Genomic DNA, 8,180 nt, shown 5'->3' with positions numbered 1-8,180 from the left:
CAAGTATAACATATACATACCAGCTCCGTAGGGTTTATGTGGGTGAAGGCTTTTTTTCCCTCCATGGTGACACGGCTGACGCGTTCCCCGCTCACCTCACGTCATGTGAGCGCTATCTCTGCCAAGTCAAACAGAACTTCACTGCGACAGTAAGATGGAGTTGCATTGTTAGAAAGGGTGCAATGCCCTTGACGGTCAAATGTGTTGTTCGACCAAACCGAACCAACCACACCAGTACAGTGTGTTATAATGATCCTGTTTTGTCAAGCATCACAAGACTAAGTTTCCAAGCACAGTTGACTTCTTGTCACAAACACTGTTAATGTGTTAATGCCATTTCGTATATTCTTCACACACAAAAAAACAGAACCATGTCTTGGAACGTACAACATGACGTCCTGAGACACGACATATGAAGCCAAAGTGAAAACGTAACGAAGTAAGCCCCTTAGCTACGGTAGAGTTCTGTTTAAAAGACGAATAAATTCAATATCATGGTCGAGGAATCAAAGTTCCGAGCGCGGAGAACCACGTTAGATCCACCATTCCTTCTTCACACACACCGCTTCAAAGCGACGGATCACTTGGAACTCAGCTGTCAAAGGCTAACGGCAGCCATCACATCTCAAACAGTTCACCAGAAATCAAATAACACGGGTCGGAAATCAAAGGAGTTTCGACACCAACAAAGTTGCCGCGCTGGTCAGTCCAGCGCGACCGGAATTTTGCTCGTTTGCGTCGTTCTCCGTTTCATCCCTCCACATGGCCATATTTTCCATCAGATCTGTCCTTTACAGTAAAGTTCAGACGATTTTGACTCGGCTGAAGATCTAAGAACATGGTCTCCTCGTTACGTCACTCCAGATGCGGAATGACATGAACAGGACGGTTGATGAGTAGGTAGTCCCGACCGCAATGCATTGATTCTCTTGTGCAAGCCTACCCAATAGTGAAGTTCAGAACAATAAGATTGACGAAATCTGAAAACTGTAAACGTTCAAAATTAATATTACGTATTGCCGACAATAGCAAAACCTTCACTTTCCGTTTGAAGCTAAAACTCTCATGTGGAAAATGGCGCTCTGAAATACACCGTCCGTCCGTATCTACCTTGGTGAAAAAAAGTAGCCTGGTATCCAGCCGTAATATAACTCCCGGAGAGAAGAGACTCGGGAGCTATATTACGGCTGGATACCAGGCTAGAAAAAAGTGCAGGTCATAGACCAGTGTTCGCGGCACAGATTGACTACAGGACCCCGTCAGGCCGACTTGAAGCATCCCTCCGCTGCGTACCCCCGTGGCGTTTTTCCAAGCAAGGCCAGTAGTTTACTTGTACCAAATGTCATGGATAAAAAAGAAGGCCAGACGTTTCAAAAGTGCCGAGCATATAAGTACACGGGAGACTAGGACGCCAGTTCGACGAAAGTGACAATATCGTCTGTGAGTCAGTGTGCTGTGACAGGTGCTTGTGCAATGTTCGTGCCATCATTGTGTCACAGGTGACTCATCTTTGGTCGGGCCGTACTATATTCTAGTCTCTACCAGACTCCATAGGTCGCTGGAAAAACCGTAGAAATGGAACAAATTGAAAAGTTGGCCGACAAGAGAAGTACGGCCGCGCGCTGTTCCCTAGTCGGCTGTACTTTTCTGGCCTGCTTAGTTCCATTTCTACGGTTTTTCCAGCGACCTGTGGAGTCTGGAAGAGACTAACTCCACACAGGGACGGAGTAGTACAGCCAGCGACCTATGGAGTCTGGTAGAGACAAACTACACACAGGGACGGAGCAGTACAGGTCTGTCCGACTGCTGGCGCCCATCCCCGGGAGGGTGAACGCTCGCACCCGTCGGCGCGGGAAGGGCGGGGCCCCTGGCTAAACCACTTATCCGCGCCCTAACGAGGTGCTTACACGGCCACCTTCTGACGAGCCGCGCACATCGGGAGTTTGTTTAGACCGTGTAGCTGTTTAGGGCCCGATATTGGACGAGCGGCTTTCACCACATGTGGCGCCCAGATCGTCACACAGGAAAAACTCCAACAGACACCACGTACTAGTACTGCAACTGTGCTATCCTCCGACTAAAACATTAACAACTACGATATTAGGACTTATTTCCGATACTACCATAAACAATACAGACACTGGTCACGTCTGACACTGGTCAAGCCGACGTAATTAACGGATGAGAATATGACTACAAAACTAGCGACCCGTCCGGTGCAGGGCATCTCTTCTTCCCTGACAAGGTGCCAGAAAATTGTGCATGTAGTGCTCAGGAGTCAGTCTTCGGGGGTGTTGGGCCCAAACCGGCTCCACTGATGAGAGGTGACGGGGAACTGTGTCCATTTGACGCAACATTTGTAGCAGCACAGGGGGCTCTGGTCAGCCTCCATCTGCATTTACTTCTAACCTTGCCATGTTGGCTCAGACCAAATAACGTTATACAGGGAAACTACTGAATAGACCAAATGCATCTTGTTTGAGGAAGCCAAAGAAAATCCCACTATATGATTTGTAGTATTAGCATACCTGTTAACTAGAGGCTTGGAAACGTCGGATGAACTTTTCCTGTCAGCTCTAGCTGCGGATACCATTCGTATCATGGGGAAAGGACACACCGTGTTCCTAACCTGCCTACTGAGTACTGTTTAACAGTAGGGGCTATGCTCAAGTGTCACCTGTCGAAATATCGTCCGTCCCTTTGTTAGTTTTCGTGTCCTCGTCTCCAGTTCCAGAGAGTAAGTCAATACAACGCAACTTTTATGTGTTAGAATGACGACTGTGTCCAGTTCGCTCTAGATGCAAACCAGGCTGGACATGTGCACTGTCCATCGTGTGGCTCCAGCCTGCTCCACATTTTATTGAAGTTACCCCCCCCCCCATTTCTGTTTGGTAATCTGTTGGTCGTGATAGCCGGACTAGGTTATCTGAAGACTAGTCGGTCTGAAAATTTCCCACCATCCGCACGATACATGTCCAGACGATACTCACGGTGCCCAGGTCATGACGTCACTCTGACGTCAGAAACAGGCGAGAGGAGTTTGTCTCACCTGTTTCTAATACATGTATCATCATTCTCTGAGACTTGCTCTGTGTTCATGTCTGACGAGACTAGGAAATCAAACCCTAACAACTTTGCCTACCACACAAAAGTGTTATTCTGGAAAACTGTTTGGTTCTCTTCATCATTTTTTTACTGTCCTAGCATATACTATTAAATAGCAGGTTTATTCGTTTTAAGACCGGTACCACTGTTGAATGAATAGCCGGAGCGATAGATCAGAGATGCCCTTGGTTTCATGGACAACTCCATAGTATGAGACGAACACCATCGTTACCTCAGCTCACAGCTTTTGCTTGTCTTTTAAGTATTTACACAACTGAAAGTGAAGTGTTGCCCTGCTTCTTGAAAACTTTATATTTGTGCAAGGCTTCAGGTAAAGGTATGTCACATTTCGTCCTTGAGCTTGTGAAAGGCCCACCTTGCGCCCACATTCCCCTTGGGGCTAATCTTGATATGTGCATTACTAAATGTAACTATAACCAAGTCCGTGAATGAACCTCCTTTAATGTTATTCTCTGATAACGGAGATGAAAGATGTATTTCCTTTTATAACTTGAACCAACATTTTCGTTGGAATATGTATTTTGTAAGAAGTGTATGAACAAGCTAAAGAATAATTATTTGAAGTTCACATCTATTTATTGTCTGTGTAAAAAGACGAAGAAATCCTTGAGATTTTATATCGTGATATAATAAAATGTTATCTGAACTGATATAAGGGTGTTTGAGATATTGTATTTGTCTTCTCACTCGTCCGCATCTTTTATAGTCATACACAATAGTCTTCCGATCTATTCCATAGAAATAGTGGCGTAGCACCAAGTATTCTGACCTCTCCTTTTTCATTTCAGGCAAGTACAACTTATAGCGATATCAAAATGTAAAGAATTGAACTGATAACCAATTAAAACGCTAGAAGAACCACTAGCCAATGAAAACAACTGCTAGTCAAAGAGGACTCTAAAGCGAAATCTGGTAGCCAATGAAAACACCAGAACAACTCCAAGGCCTGCTAGCTAATGAAAGTTAAGACGTGAAACTGGATTATAATTTTTAATAGTACATGATCTGAACTTTGTTAGGTCATAACTATAACCCCGTTCCCCCGGGGGTCGACAGATGATTATGATGATTATGGTACAGCTAATGCCATGGACTAGACAAAGACGAAGAGAACAGACGTCACAGGGATGTTGCACAGTTTTTACGCCGCGGTCGACAGACCCGTGATAGAGCCCGGATGGATGAACTACAACCACATGCTTGACCGCCTTGTGACCCTTTCCCCTCGTGTCCCCGGACACACAACTGCCATTGTTCTCCGTTGTTGGGAAAGTTTACTTCACATCAAAGGAAGACACCGCCCCAGCAAAGAATATCTGAATCGCGGATGTTTACAAATCTGCATCCACACTCTAAACAAGGCGCGATGCGTCCCCCCTCCCCTGCCGATGCACCTGTGTTTGCTCCATGTGGACTTGCCGAGCAAGAAAGGCTGCCGACAAGAGGCCTGCAACAGAACCTCATAACTACATGGTGCACAGAAAAATACACAGGTCATAAACTGTCATTCGGTACGTATCTAAAGATAAACCAACTTTTGGACTATCCTGTTCATGCTGTGAGAAACACGCGACTGCCTTTGAAGGAGGATAGAAAGCGATAGAAAGGGAATTGTGGGACGTCACTGAGACTACTTTTGTATCAGTTCGAGATCTTCGTCTTCGTCTTGGTTACCCTCTAAAAACCCCACAGGGGTGTCGCTGAGGGGGGGGGGGGGTCTGAATCATTCGGTCGAAGTGAAAGGAGGACGTATTTATAGTGTAAGTTATAGATAGAGGGAAGGGTGAGTGAGTAGATGAGTAAGCAGGATGCTTTTCCCCGTCGTTAACAGTATTAACGTTTAATACATATTAGATTTTGCAGTGTATGCATGAGAATAAGGTTGCTTCTTGCAAAACATAGCAAAGTGACTCCTTCATTTCAAATACAAAATATATTGTCCCCCAATATAATACAAATGATATTGCCCTTTAAAATGTACATTTCGCATGCCTGGCACCAATCTGGTCTTAGTGAAACAGACGATTTAGCCCTAAATGATAAAATAACCTGAACGATTTGATTCTGTCCGAAATAGAACCTGGATTTGCTGCTTCTCACCGGAGAACATTTCATTTGATAGCCATCGTAGAACAGATGCCGTACCTTTCCCGTCCTGACATCAAGCGACGCTTATCTGAAGGGCGTGTGATAGACATGTCATCGACTCAACATTAGATGAACCTTAGATGGTCACCTCGTAAACCTTGTATGCCACCTCTCAATGTAGACTACACTTGCCGGATCCTTGATTGCGCAAGGCAGTCGGTCGCAGGGGTGAATAGGTTACAAACATCAAAGAGCAACAACTGTGGTGACAGGGCGCATGAAAGATGAAATGTAGACAGCAGGCGTGCAACCATAAACAGACCTCAAACGCGGAGCACGGAGGAGGGGTGGGCGTGGCAGGGCCGTCATGCACACCTGTGTTTGTTCCAGGTGGGTTTATGGGTATCTTTGTGTCATCTCTCCCTCCATCGCTCGCTTCTTGACATACAGCAGCTGTATCAACACCGTCAACTCACCTGGCTGGGATTTAAGGTCAGGAGTCACTCCGTAACCGGTTTCACCTCCGGCTGACACCGACGGTTTGAGCTGTCCGTCTGTCTCGTATAAGCCCTCTCACAGAGGTCAGAACGCATGTGCGGCGACAGGAATTCTAGGTAATATGTCAAAGCAAAGAGAGAAAAAGCAAAGAAAAGAGCAAAGCAAAGAGAAAAAAAGCAAAAATCTGACATTGGTTTCCAACCTTGTTATAGGTGACCATCTATCAGAGGTAGGCTTCCGATGTTGAAAACAAAACCCGTCTGCACATTGTTATGCAAAACAATGGTCGAGACAAGGATTGTTTACAATTTCGGGGCTTTACCCTTTGACATACCTAAAATTCCTGTCGCCGCACATGCGTTCTGACCTCTGTGATATGGCTTATAGAAGGCGAAGACATCTGCAAGTTCCTGCACGATGTTGACTGGGGTCTGGCAGATGCTATTGCATTTTGTCGGAAATACTTCATTGCATTTCGTGTAATACATGGGTCTATCGGTGCACAACTTATACCAAACATCATGGATTAAACAACTTTGTTTGTCGTCATTGATTTGTTTGGAATCCAGCACAAATTGGATATGATCGGATATGGCTAATGCAACAAAAAGGACGACACATTTGATATACCTCACAATAATTTATTACGGTGAAATAGCCACAGAGTAGTTCATGACAACTGTGTAGGTAGCCAGAATATGATGAGAAGTTCACCTGCAACAATTATCTTGTATGACAACAACAATAAAAAGGAAACCAGTAAAAATAATCTGGTTCCGGACTAAATAGAAAACAAAAATGCAACTCTGACAACTCATACATACTGTGTCCATTTACAGTCTGTAATGTTAGTATGACAGAAGTACATTGCAGGTATGGATGCATACATTCTTCAAATGAAACTGTTTTCATATCATCATGTAGACTTGTTTGAAATAAAAAATCCAAGTAGCAACAATTTTAACATGATGCGTAAACACTGCAGTGGCAACTTTACTTTGATTAAAACTACATTGTATCTTAAGAAATCAGCCGATGTATCACTGGTTAAATCAGACTTGATGTATGAGAACTGATGTGGATCTTAGCTTTGAATACTGTACAAGTACAAGTATCTTATTGTGCAGACATCTATATACACAATACAGAATTAAGAAATCAATAGACTTGTTTCGGATAGCTTTCAGATCCAACTCTTCAAACTCCTCCTATCAACGCAATGAAGTAATGTTATGAAAGTGACCTTAGAGTTAGACTATCGTTAATTTATAGCCAGAAAAAGTGCACTTCAATAACAAACACAATGCAATAACACTGGGATAACAAAACCACTGATATCAAAATTCAATCATCCATTAGGCCACACCAATTTTATTTGTTGCCTCTCCATTTTTTTTGCCTCTCCATTTTTTAATTTAAAAAAAAATAAAGAAATAAAAAAATTAAGTCCCCCCAAAATACTGGTTTTGCTATCACAAACCTGTAAATATTGCCATTCAGAGTCACATACACATAATTTTGATCTAAAAACAATGCCATTCAATCAGAACATCAGTAACAAATCAAAGGAAGTGATTCATTGCATAAAATGTGCCATTTAACTCCCCAGGCTGTTATTTTTTTAGTTATTTGAGCTGTATAGCTTTATCCAGACCCTTTAACAAAAATTTTTTTCGACCTGTCGGTCCATATTTTTATGAAAAAAAATCTGAGAAGCAACAAATAAATTTGGCGTGGCCTTATACAGGTAGATGTCATGCCAAGGAAGGATTCTTGGCTGAAAATATAATGTTACAAAAGAAGGTGTACACCTCAAAATTAAACACATTTGTAAAATACTTCAAGGTGTGTCAATATTGCCACATCCACACCTGAAGGGCATATTGACAATAGTCAATACAGGCATCACTGCTGAATGTTCGATGAATCATCTCAAAACCTCAGTACATCTTCAAAGACATAAGTATATTAAGATTTGTACATATCACACTTGACGTTGAACATTGAAAAAACTAAACCTATTATGTTACGACTAGCCTTACCATATCATGATGAGGGAAATCTTAAATATTTATTGCACACAACACTGCTGAATTACGCTTTTCAAAAATTGCAAAAGGTCATCAAACTCGCTGACTGGAATTCAGCAGTACGATAAAGGACACTTTGATTACAGCTGTTGGCAATGACTCTGTTAACATGGCGCCCCCTTCACTGCAGTGCTGTGGGTGGGCTGACTACAGGAATGCAGTGATGAGGGTGGATTTGTCATCACAACAGAGTCAATATTAGCAATACTGGTCATCCTCACTGCCTCTTCCCCTTAAGGCTTCCATATGCCGGATAGATCAGTTTCCAAACACACTCAACATGAAGGAAGTGTGGAAACATTTGTAAAGCTTTGAAAGATGAATATTTACACATTGCATTCAGGTTGTATTACAAGTTAGCCTGGGTGCTATTCTGGT

At 43.1% G+C, this 8,180-nt stretch overlaps 1 long non-coding RNA gene across 1 annotated transcript; it reads right to left on the bottom strand.

The window, feature by feature from the left end:
- Positions 1–60: 60 nt before the first annotated feature.
- LOC118417769 lies at positions 61–2,448 on the bottom strand. Its single transcript, XR_004831388.1, has 2 exons — positions 1,196–2,448; positions 61–1,110 (listed from the first exon to the last, which is right to left on the bottom strand). It is a non-coding gene; the product is annotated as an uncharacterized LOC118417769 (long non-coding RNA).
- Between the last annotated feature and the right edge of the window lie 5,732 nt (positions 2,449–8,180).

This window comes from Branchiostoma floridae, chromosome 1 (genome assembly GCF_000003815.2).
Source record: "Branchiostoma floridae strain S238N-H82 chromosome 1, Bfl_VNyyK, whole genome shotgun sequence".
NCBI lineage: Eukaryota > Metazoa > Chordata > Leptocardii > Amphioxiformes > Branchiostomatidae > Branchiostoma > Branchiostoma floridae.
Note: the sequence above shows the minus strand (reverse complement) of the source record. Positions and strands in the feature narration are given on the sequence as shown.